The sequence below is a fragment of the Camponotus vicinus genome, unplaced genomic scaffold, assembly GCF_025532165.1.
Source record: "Camponotus vicinus isolate PSW18456_S1 unplaced genomic scaffold, iyCamVici1.0 SCAF_8, whole genome shotgun sequence".
Lineage (NCBI taxonomy): Eukaryota > Metazoa > Arthropoda > Insecta > Hymenoptera > Formicidae > Camponotus > Camponotus vicinus.
The window spans coordinates 1,057,624-1,071,360 of record NW_028141980.1 but is presented as its reverse complement, the minus strand read 5'-3'; the positions used below and the strand labels follow the sequence as shown (position 1 = coordinate 1,071,360).

The window sequence follows — 13,737 nt, the reverse complement described above, 5'->3', positions numbered from 1 at the left end:
GACGGTTACCGAGACAATGTTTAAATTGAGCGATCTAACGGGTTATTTGTTGTTGTTGGATCTTTCGAGAAGGGCGAGCGCTGTTTTCGGATATTCGCTGACAAAGCGATATCTCGCTATCGGCTGCCAGGGGCGCCGAACGAACGGCCGGGCCCTCGACTCTCCTTTTTAGTCGAGGGCCATTGCGAGAGTTTTAATTAATTTTTTGATGTTTTTGAACAAATTTTTTAAAAATATATATTACAAAATTGCGCCAACAAAATAAAAACTTTTAATATAAAATATATATTTTTCTTAAATTTCTAGTCAAGTTACAAAATACTATCAAATCCAAACAAAAAATAATATCGAAAAGTTGTGCTATTTGAAGATAAAAACAATAATATTTTAATAAAAAGTTAGACATCATGTGTTTAATTTTTTACAAAAATATATTACAAAATTGCGCCAACAAAATAAAAACTTTTAATATAAAATATATATTTCTCTTAAATTTCTAGTATTAAAAGAAAAGTATTAAATAAAAATAAAGTTGAAAAATTTAATTAAAAAAAGAAAAACAGAAAATATTAAAAATAAAATTAAAACTTATCAAGAAGATAAAAATTAGAAATTAATAGAAAAAAAAATACAAATTTATATAAAAATTAAAAATTAAAATAAAAATTAGAAAATAAAATTAAAAATTATTAAGAAAATAAAAATTAGAAATTAATAGAAAAAAATTTATATAAAAATTAAAATAAAATTTTAATTAAAAGACTTAGCGCTGCTATATCACTCTTTTTTGTACTATACATATATTAAACATGACTAAATATATAAGCAAAGAACCCCATATTTTATTAAAATATGACGGTTATTTCTAGATCGTATAGCAGCGCTAAGTCTTTTAACTAAAATTTTATTTTAATTTTTATATAAATTTTTTTCTATTAATTTCTAATTTTTATTTTCTTAATAATTTTTAATTTTATTTTCTAATTTTTATTTTAATTTTTAATTTTTATATAAATTTGTAATTTTTTTCTATTAATTTCTAATTTTTATCTTCTTGATAAGTTTTAATTTTATTTTTAATATTTTCTGTTTTTCTTTTTTTAATTAAATTTTTCAACTTTATTTTTATTTAATATTTTTCTTTTAATACTAGAAATTTAAGAGAAATATATATTTTATATTAAAAGTTTTTATTTTGTTAGCGCAATTTTGTAATATATTTTTGTAAAAAATTAAACACATGATGTCTAACTTTTTATTAAAATATTATTATGTTTTTATCTTCAAATAGCACAACTTTTCAATATTATTTTTTGTTTGGATTTGATAGTATTTTGTAACTTGACTAGAAATTTAAGAAAAATATATATTTTATATTAAAAGTTTTTATTTTGTTGGCGCAATTTTGTAATATATTTTTAAAAAATTAAACACATAATGTCTAACTTTTTATTAAAATATTATTGTTTTTATCTTCAAATAGCACAACTTTTCGATATTATTTTTTGTTTGGATTTGATAGTATTTTGTAACTTTTTTGATACATATAAACTTAAATTTAAACAGGCCATCAGAGCTAAACGCGGATGGTAGTGCGTAAGTTCAACGAGAATTAAGTTTTCGTTGAAATTTATTTGTGTGCACAGGGCACAAAATTTTCTTGGTACGATACCAAGCAAATTTTAAATAATTCTCAATTCGAGAAATTATTTAATTATTATCCCTCTATTTCCCCCCTGTAGTGTTGTAGGCGAGAAAAATATCGGGCTGAAAGTCGCTGAATCGGGAATCGAACCCGAGTCTTTCGCTTGCCGCTTTAAAATTTGCTTGGTATCGTACCAAGAAAATTTTGTGCCCTGTGCACACAAATAAATTTCAACGAAAACTTAATTCTCGTTGAACTTACGCACTACCATCCGCGTTTAGCTCTGATGGCCTGTTTAAATTTAAGTTTATATTTTAATATACAGAGCCTAATTTCTTATAGTTATTTAATTCACGCCGGCGGAAGATGGCGTTATACTTTAATTTAATATATATTTGTAGGCGACCGAGAAGTATCGAGTTGAGGGGTCTGAATAGCTCAGTGGTAAGAGCAGTCGCCCGGCAAGCGAAAGACTCGGGTTCGATTCCCGATTCAGCGACTTTCAGCCCGATATTTTTCTCGCCTACAACACTACAGGGGGGAAATAGAGGGATAATAATTAAATAATTTCTCGAATTGAGAATTATTTAAAATTTGCTTGGTATCGTACCAAGAAAATTTTGTGCCCTGTGCACACAAATAAATTTCAACGAAAACTTAATTCTCGTTGAACTTACGCACTACCATCCGCGTTTAGCTCTGATGGCCTGTTTAAATTTAAGTTTATATTTTAATATACAGAGCCTAATTTCTTATAGTTATTTTTTGATACAGTTTTTTGATTTATTTTTATAAATTTTTATTTTTACTTAGCACAATTTTATTGATATCATTACTTTTGTAAGGTAAGTATAATGTATAACTAAAATAACTTAGTTTTTTTACGGTTTAAAATAACTATTTTGTAGATTAAAATAATTTTGTAGATTGAAATGGTACTATTTTTGAAATAGGTTTTTTATAGTTTTTGAGGGTTATAATAACCATTATTTTGCAAACACATAACAGTTTTTACGCGGACTTAGCACCTTTTTTTACCTTTTTTTTAAAAGGGTAATTTTTGTAGAGATATCACTCCTTTTTGTACTATACATACATTAAACATGATTAAATATATAAGGAAAGACCTCGCCACCACCCCCATCATATTTTATTAAAATATGACGGTCATTTTTAGATCTTACTTAGAGCTTACTTAGACAACCAGACTTCTTTGCTATTCTTACTAGACAAATACAAACAAATTAATATGTCATTAGAAGTTAATTATTTTTTCACTCAATCAATATTTCTAAATTTAGTAATAAATAATCATTGCTCTGCTTATCTAATTCATCTTTGAATAAGTAAAACAAGAAAAGAGTGAGTTACAAACTTTTATTTTAAATAATAAAAATATTGTATTTAATAATAAAAATATATAATTGATAATCTCTTTCTCTTTCTCTTTCACATTAAAATTTTTGATACATAAATAGTACAGAATATTAAACATTGTTCATGAAATTGCTGATACATAACACCTTTTTTTGCATAGAACTGATCGAAATACAATTATTAAATGATTAAGTATTAATCAAGTTAAACATGTAAATATATTTTAATAAGGAATTTTTTTCTTTATTTTATAACATTTGATATTTATTATTTACTACATTTTCTGTAAAAATAGTAAATAAACATCTTTAGCACCTCTAGGCCACTGCCTTTTTTTAACTTGAGCATCATTAACTTCAATCCAAATATTAGATGTTCCTTCTCTACACATGCTTATATAATGACCTTCATCAATATTTGAACCATAGTAAAATATAGCATTCATGACTTTATATAAATGTCCATCTATTAATACTTTAGTTGTTGGAATAGCACTCAAATTAAAGTTTTGTGTTGCTTTCGTTAATTTATTGTCCTGTGATGAAAATATTACACGAATAACAACTATCTCTTTTGATAATATTATTTCTTTTTTGAATATTATATCATTTCCAGTACAATATTCACACGTCTCATTATGCGACTGATACCAATGTGAAAACGTAATATTTAATAATTCATTAAGATTACAAGTTTTCTTCTTTAAATGATTAATAGGAATAGAAATAATAATATTATTATCAACAGTAGTTTTTGTATTATCACAAGTTTTACATCGTCTAATAGAAGTTATTTGATGCCTCACTAAACTCTTTATACAGGTATATTCATATTTTTCACAAAGAGCTATGAAAAAACAGGTGCATTTCGTTTTATAGGACTTGAAAAATATTCTCCTACACATTGTCGTATTGCATATGTATTTAAATTACATATTCCATTTTCATATCGATGCATTAACATACGTAAAATATCTGATTTATCACAATTGGACAATTGCTGCCTAATGGCATTTAAATTCAATAAACACTGTAATACTGCATTTGCATAGCATGAAACCTTGTCTGTATTTTGAAAACCATGCATGATCCAAGCTGTACTTTTTCGAACATTTTCATCTAAACCTGATTTTTGAACAGAAGCTATTACTTTTGGTAACACCCATAAGACATCTTTTACTTTGTAATATTGTTCCTTTGACATAGCAATCATTTCTACTTTCGGTTTATGTATTTGTTTTAGACGATTATATTCAATAATTGCATCTTCATTAGCTCTTACTGATGAAGGATCGAAGTTAATTAAATGTAATCCTTCTAGAGATGTTAATCGCGATAATGCAACATAAGTTTGGCCACAATTAAACACAGAATTACCAATGTCCATAATAGCACTTTGCAAACTCAATCCTTGGCTTTTATGTATAGTGATGCCATAACTCAAACATATTGGGAATTGTTTTCTGACAACGTATGCTCTATCTACCACCTCAAATTTAACACTTACTCTTTCAATTAAATATTCTAAACCTGATGATAAAAGAAGTTTAATTTTTTCTACTTGACCATCATTATCTTGTACAATTGAAATTACTTTAGCAATTGTACCATTTACAAGACCCAAACTAACATCAACATTACGCCGTATCATAATTTTCGCTCCAATTTTAATTATGATTTTTTTCGAAAGCCCAGCTGTTTTTGAATTATCATCATCATTATTTGATAATACTTTTAATACTTTCTTTTTTTAGATATGGAATACATTCAATTGTATCTTCAGCAACTAATATTATTTCTTTAGAAGTAATGCGACTTAACATTGCATCATTGAGAACATCACACATATGACAAGTGGGCAGTAAACAAACGATGTCTGATGATAGATTGTTAATAAAATGACATAACTCGTTTAGTCTAGATTCGAAGGAATCACCTTTAAAACAAATTTTTTTACTTTCGAGAATCTTACCATCAGATTTTGTTAATAAACCGATACGAATTCTTGACAATAACTCACGATAAGTGTTATCTCCTTGCTGACGCATATTGATTATCAATTCATCATACTCAAATAATGTAGTCCATAAATTAACCGCATTTATGGAACCAAGATATTTAGCAACTTTTTCATCTGATAAATATTTAAAAATAGGATCATCGCGTACGGGAGGTAGTTGAAGCAAATCTCCGAATAAAAGAATGTGCTTTCGACCAAACCAACCATCATCGCAATCACTAGTGTCAAATATTTGAGACAATCGAAGATTTATATACATTAAAGTCAAATTAGATATCATTGACACTTCATCAATTATAAAAAGAATAACATTATTAAGCTGTTCTCGTAAAACTTCCAATACATGATCAGATAGTTGCTTATACTTAGGAGTATTACCATGTTCAACGGGTAATTGAAACAATCTATGGATTGTCAAACCATCTATATTAAATGCTGCTATACCAGTAGGTGCTGCTACAGCAGTATCTTTGTTGAGATTTTGTTTTATCCAGCATGTAATAGTCTTGATTAAGAAACTTTTTCCAGTACCACCTTCTCCGCTAACATATAATCGCAATATTGATTCATCTGACTTTACAGTATTGATAGCTTTATCGAATACATGTTTTTGATCCGCATTTAATTTTGCTATCATTTCAGATATATCGATTTCTCGAACCACTTTATCACCAAGATCCTTAAAATCTTGCATTGCTTCACCAGCTTCTATATTTTGAACACCTATCGGATTTTCAGGATCATCCTGAGACTGTTGTTTTTGTAAATCGTCATCTAGGCACTGCTGAACTAACTGTTTTGCAGTTTCAAATGCTTTTTGCAATTCTTCTAATTTTTCATAATATTGTAACGCTTCTACAAGATGCAATTTTTCTTTCTGAAACGATTCGGCATATGTATTCCGTTTTTAAGATCGTCTAATTTTCGCCATGATTTGAACATAAGTAATAACGCAAAGAAATACTTTTCCGGCTGTGTATTAACATTAATTTTATAATGATCAATAAGATATCCACGCTGTCGTCGTTTAAGATATTTACCATCACCTATTTTATAATATTCAACATACTTATTTTTTGGTTTGATCTTCGAGACATCATACCACTGTGCAAATTCATAAAGAGATATATTTTCTAATTCGTTTGGTCTATGTGGATAAAGATCATCTATTAAAGACGGATAAAATATATCTGTAGATTCAGGATCAAGAGCTTCAATTTCCTTGTAATTTTTTAATCTTTTACGTCGTATTTGATTAACATCTAACCATCTGATAGTTGTATTCCGATCAGTTCCATACAAAGAAATATCTAACAATGTATCAGCAGCTTCGAGAGCTCCACATTCTCTATTATTCACAAATCGCATACTTATATTCCAAAGATGACTTACTAATTTCTTATTATTATTATTATTATTATTATTATTATTTTCAATATTAAGAATAGAATCAGACAACTCACATTTTGCTGCTTTATTCATATATTTAGTAATGTATGAGGTAAGCAGCGATGATTTTTCACCAATAAATTGTATATCCATATTACCTTCCCATGCAGTAAGAAGAACAAGATTATAATCATTTATATTAACTTCATTCTCCGTTCGAGGAAGATCGTAAAGCCTACTTTTCTGTTTCAATTGTTTTCTACCTGCTATTGAAGTTGCTACATCTCTCATGTTAAAAGTTTCAGTAACGGGACGAGGAAATCCAAAACGACATCGACGAATAACTTTACAGCCTACTTTTTTAGAGCGAAGACAATAATCGTTGTGTTTATGTCGTTGATGCGTATCAACACGTTTGTACAATAGTGGCGAAATATTTTCATCTGGCATTCTGCAGCTTATATGTTGTAAAATAAATTTGGAGACTTCTTCAACAGTAGATTCATTGAAAATCGGTGCATTTTTAATCCAAATTAATAAGTGGAAATGTTGTATACCTCTACCTTGGTATTCTCGTCGCCAGAAATAGTGTGTTACTTCTCCAATTGGATGATCTTTGGAGTTAATGAAATCGAGCATTGCCCGAAACTTATTATCAAGAAACCTGGACGTTGATACAGGATCTTTAGCAACAAGTTCGCTAACTAAAGAAACATCATGCCATTTATTTACTTCACGAATATATTCACCTAAATCTTCCCATAACCATTCACTCGGACTAAGTGTTAAAAACCATGTCGCAGGTCCATAATGCTGCGTCATACACCTTAGATTACTTCTCGGTTTACGCCAATATTGTTCCGTATTTCGAAGTGTAGAAAATATTGTTGTTAGATCAGATTCCAACTGTTCTTTCGACAATGCTTCTAAATATTCTGCAGCCGTATAACGATCTTGAGGATTAGTTATATTCAATTTATGATAAATTCCACGTCTTAACTGACGAATATTGGCATCATTCAATAAATAAAATAAATATTGTTGGTTTAATCTGTATTTTGGATGTTTAGATGTCAAACGACATTTAATAAATTCATGATCTTGAAGTTTCACTTTTCTACTTTCACGTTGTCCATTAATATCAAAAGGATATAAATCTGGAAAACACATTAAATCTAAATCTTTTTCACGATTATCCAAAGGTGCATTTTCAACTTTTAACATTTGGTACAATTCTGTAGAAGTTTTATTTGCTTTCTTTTCATATAAGGGATAGATAGTGTATTCTTCATAATAACCATCTTTTTCATCTGTAACTTGAGTTAACATTGCCTTATGTTGATTGTCTAATATATTTTCGACACCATTTTTCGTCTCATCTATTGAATTATCTAATATCTCATTGTCAGGTTCGTCATCTAATATCACTTCTGTCTCTTCCACTTGAAATTCTGAATTTTTTAATTGTTCTAAAATGTTCAATTTATTATGATCATTTGGCAATATAATGTTAGAGTATAAAGAATTGTTGTCCTTTAACCATATTAAAGCGTCAAAAACTTTTTTAACATTAACCATTTCTTCCCAAATAATCTTTGATTTGTTCGGGATACTTCTAACTAAAATATATAATTCGTTATTAACATTTATTGGATCAGTATCCAAGCATAATTTCTGCAATGTCTCCTGTAACGGAAGTGGTAAATGAAATGTTCTGCCTTTAACTTTTTGTACCATTTGCCTTTGAGGCAATTTTTTATTAATAACAGTTCCCATTTTGACGACAATTTGAAATGCTTTAGCTCTCTGTATAAGAATTTTTTCAAATGTGTTAAGAGATGATATTGCTTCGGGCACATCTTGTGTAAAGAGATTATTCAAAATGCAGTATGCGGGCATTACGCCTTTCCGAAATTTACCTGTACAATAAGTACATATATATTGCGCATTACTTTCTTGTTGTATATGTGCCATTAAATTTTTCCAATCTTGAGTGTCTAATCCTCGAAGAATATTGACTTCAGAAACATTTCTCTTGTAACACAATCTTTCGCACGATACGCAAGCATATCGTGACGTGTCTGTTGATCGTTTAACCAAAGCCTTAAACGCTTGATGATATTTAGAAATAATATCATCATCGCTCATAATAGTATCTGTCTGTTGCTGTTTGTACATATCTGCTTTTTCTTCTGCAGAAGTTACAATTTCATTTAATGTATTTAAATCAGCATTAGTTAATGCTTCATCTAGATTATCCATCTTTCGATAAGAATCTGTAAGTTGATAAATTAAACGCTTAATATATCTTACTCGTGGAAAATGAGGCGATAATAGTTGAACTGGAAGAAACATTCCTTCGCAAAGTGTTAAATCAATATGGCAGCTACGCGTATGGCCCAATTTCTCATTTGAAGTTTTCATAGTACATTTATGAATATCTTGTATCAATTTAGGTACATTTTTTAAAGTACAGAAATTCAAAGTTTCGAGAAATTTCTGATAACGACTAATTAAAATTGGATCGTCAGTTTTACATGAAAAATTGCACGACCATGATTTTTTCGTTTCTATTTCTATTAACGGTAATATATTTATTACTTTTCCTTCTTCATTCATTACTAAAGGTTCGAATGCAGATTTTATTAACGGTAAATTTCTTATTTTCTCATCTCCATTTATTACTAATGATTCTTTTGGAATTACATGTTGATATGTAGAATCAATAAAATAATTTTCAGATGAGGCTGTATGACTAGATTCGCCACATAAGGCATCTAATTTTTCTTCAACTGTAGAACATTTTTCAATTTGAGTTAAACTCGCTTCTGTTTTCTTTTTAATCAAAGCTAACATTCTGTAAATATTACGTATATAACTTCTTCTAACATACATACACCAACGTACGATTTTTTCAGCTTTTAATCGTTTCTCGATGTGATCTTTAATAGTGAGTTTCTTCATAATATTTTGTATAAATATTTCTAAAGAATGATGAAGTTTTATCGTGTTTTTCGACCAAAACTTATTATATTTTTTAATAACTTTTTTTCCAACATCGTGATTTTTTATAACAAGTACAGATTTTTTACTTTTCTGATAATATCGTCTGTTGTAAAGCCATTTGCGATCAGGATCTAATCCTTTTTGTCTATCTCGTTCTTGCTGAGTGTTTATGGAATAGCGTTTACGTTTTTGTGCACGTTGTTTTACAATATTCTGTTTATATAAATCCCGTTTCCTAGCGCGTTTATTTTCTATATTCTGATCATATCGATACCGGTCCTTAGCGCGATTATGTTCTACATTTTGTTCATATCGCTTTCTTTTCTTAGCGCGTCTATCTTCTAAATTTTTTTTATATCTATACCGTTGTTTAGCGCGGTTGATTTTTAAATCTTGTTCGCATGGACGTCGTTTTTTAGCTCGATTATTTTCTAAATTTTTAGTATAATGTATAAGAGAACTTTCTAAATCTTGCACACATTGTTTTTTTATATTAACTTCTAATTGGACAGTATTTTCACATCGAGAACGTTTTTTAGTACATTTATTTTTAGAATCTTTGTTTGGATAGATTGGTTGGTAAATTTTGATTTTACTTATTTTATTGTTACTACATAAATCATTATTATTATCAATAATTTTGTAACCGGTGTAATTTTTAATATAATGCTTATTTTGAAAATATTTATCAGTTTCTTTAACATCATTTATTTTTTCAATATTATTTGTTGTTTTTATAAATTCTTCAATGTTATTTGTTTCTTTAATATTATTTGATGTTTTTATAAATTCTTCAACATTATTTATTTCTTCAATATTATTAGTTTCTTTAATATTATTTGTTTTTATAAATTCTTTAATATTATTTGTTTTTTCACTGTCATTTGTTATTTGTATAAATTCTTTTGGAATATTTATTTCTTCAATATCATTTGTTTCTTTAAAATTATTTGTTAGTTTTATAAATTCTTCAATATTACTTATTTTTTTACTGTCATTCGTTATTTGTATAAATTCTTTTGGCGTATTGTCCGTTAATATTAATAATTGATTATTATGTAATTTTTTCTCAGAATGACTATTATCAACTTTTTCCAAACGATTAAATTTTTGTTGCTTTGTCTTATGTTGACGTATCGTACTTATACGAATTGCTTCAGCTTCTCTCGCTTTAACTACTGCTAATGGGAGTATTTTTTGAAAAGTATAACGTTTATTTTGTGGAAAATGCTCGATTACATTAGATTCAAAAATTTTTATCAAATGCGAACGCATTAAACTATGATCATATGTCACTTTCTCAGGTTTAATATTAAATAATAATGAATATTAAATTAATATTAAATAATAATGAAATTGCAAAAACACCGCAATCGTTACTATTTGGTTGATGCTGTACCGTTGGGAACTTGACAGGGTGCTTTTTAAAATCATATGTTGGGAATAATCTTTTTAAGAATTGTTCGTGATGTTTATATAGCTTCTTATAATTTAATGAATCATAAATAAATATGTTCTTTTTGTCATAATAGCTACAAACCCAATGTCCATCATATGGACCTGATGAACTATGTAATATTTGTATATGTTTTTTATCTACTGGCATAGGTTGAATCCTATCAAGGCATTGCACTCGCCAGGTTTCAACAGGTCTATAATCTGAATAATTTTGTAAGAGATAACCGAAATGGTCCATATGTATGTCAGTTAACCAGTCACCTCGAACAATTATATCTTTTTCTCTAGATGGCAGAGTTATATTCTTTGTGTTTGTAAATATTTTATATAAATACAATATAAATAAATAATTATTAGGTGTAACCTTTTTATTTTAAAATATGCAACAACTGCTCTCTAGGCAGTTGCTCTATATCAACGTACAATTTTATTACGACGCACAGCAGCTTTGTATCGGCGCACAGCAGCCGTTTTTTACAGGCGCACAGCAGCTCTGTATCGGCGCACAGCAGCCGTTTTTTACAGGCGCACAGCAGCTCTGTACAGGCGCACAGCAGCCGTTTTTCACAGGCGCACAGCAGCTCTGTACCGACGCACAGCAGCCGATTTTTACAGCAGCCTTTATGTGATTTTTAAAATTAAAATTACTTACCTGTATCCACTTGAAAAGCCGTCAATTCGTGCAGTCAACTCTGGAACTAATTCTGCGCAGAAAATTATTTTTTTGTTTTTCAATAATATCATTAAGAGAAATGGATACCTTTAAATCTAAAAAAGTTAATATTATTTCTTGGAAACCAAAGCTTTCGTAAAAAAATGTACAAAAGTTTCATGTCTTCAAGGGGAGATAGTGATATTTCGACCCAAACAATGTTTGAAACATTTTTGTGTAAAATTAACTATGTATATATTATTTACTTTATATTAATATTTATTAATATAAGAATTAATATTTTATATTGTATTAATATTTAATATTATAATAACATTTTATATAAAATTAATATTTATAAAAATATCTATGAAGACAATTTCTAGTAACACGCTGTGTAGATATAGCATGTTAGTGAGACAGAGAAAACGATTCAAAATGCGATTCTTTGTTTTACAGATCGACACAGCTCCATAAGGTAGGGTTATAATTAAAATTCAATGAATTAAATTCATGGTACTATTTTATATCCTCCTCGAAGTCACAAAACAGAAGACCTTTTTTCGAAATCTTGGTTTTCGAGAAAAATGTTAATTTTTTTCAGATACACCCCATAATATTCTATGTAACAAAATATTTAATATAATAAATATAGCAAATATATTTCATTGATATCTTTATTCGTCCCCTTGGGGATTGAAGGCGCTTTTTCGAGGAGCGTTCCGAACCTCTTACACACCTTTCGCAGAAAAAGAGTACAAAATCACGCAAACCAAAATAAACAGAAATAAACAGAAAAGAAATCACAAGAAAATATAATATAAAATAAAAATAACAGTAAAAATAAAAATAAAAATAAATACAATATAATACAATAAGCCAAAGTGAAAATAAAGATAAAGGAAAACGGAGAAAAATAAAAATAAATCAAAATTAAACTAAAAATAAAAATAAAAATAAAAATAACCACGAGCATACAGCATCAACCAAGCACCTATGCTGTGATTCGCCGCGCAGGGAAGACACCGCCTGTCCACCAACCGCTCTCTTTTCTTATTACTAGCTTATAACTACCCTCGGCTTATGTCTGCCTCACATTCTATCTTACAAACTACCCTATCTAACCTAACCAAGAGAGAGAGAGATCTATCCCTAACTTTTCGACTTCCGATTCCACATACTCCGCATATTCTCCTTCACTCCACACACACCCCTCCGTTCACCTCTCCTCCACACTCCCCCCTCTCCTTCTCTCTTTCACTCTCTATCTCCCTCATCCACCATTCCCCTTCCCCATCCTGACTCAAGATCTCTTCCATTCTTTCCCACCAATTCCCCTCTTTTCCTCCTCCTCTGCATTCTCCCAGTACATGTTCCCATGTCTCCTCACCCCCTCCACACCGCCTACACTTCCTTCTTTCTTCCGATTCCCAATATCTCGCTCCTCTCATCTCGTTATTCAACCTAAATCTTATCACCCTCCTCCATCTACTCTCTCCCCATCCCTTTTCCAGATATGCTATTCCCTCTTCCTTCACCTCCCCATACCATCTATTGTACCTTGAATCTCTAATCTTTTCCCATCTTTCCTCCTTTTGCATCTCTCTGTCTCTCTGTTCCCACCCATCATATACTTCTTCTCCCCTCCCCCTTTTCTCCTCCATCCCTTTCACTTCTTTTCCCCTGTCCTCAAAAAATTTCCTCCTCTCCTCTTCCCACCCTGTCATTTCCCCTCCCTCTCGTATCTTCCTCTTTATTTCCTCAAAACATCTCCTCGCTAGGCCTCCGCCTCTCCCTTCTTCCAGTTTCTTTTCAAACCCTACTGCCCTTTTCCCTGTCCCTATCCTAAACTTCTCCTTCCCAGTCTCCTCCCTTACCATATACCCCGGTGTGCACCAATCCACCCCTAACGTCCACCTAATCCATCTTTCCTGCATTGCCTCCACCTCTTTCCATTCCCTCCACCCCCATATTTCTGCACCGAACTCCATTACCGTTCCTACTAACCTCTCACACAGCCAAATTCTTCTTTTCCAATCTCCCGTAAACCTCCTTTTACCTATCCCCCACACCTGTCTTATCACCGCCCCTGCCTTCCTTACCCTGTCTTTCACGTGCTCCTCCTGTCCTCCGTTCCTTTGCATCTTATATCCTAAATATGTGAATTCCTTCACCTCCTCTATCTCTTTCC

The 13,737-nt window shown here is 30.0% G+C and overlaps 1 pseudogene; it reads right to left on the bottom strand.

Annotated features, from left to right (window-relative positions):
- Window positions 1-3,296: 3,296 nt before the first annotated feature.
- Window positions 3,297-9,049, bottom strand: LOC145975933 (uncharacterized; annotated as a pseudogene).
- Window positions 9,050-13,737: the final 4,688 nt, after the last annotated feature.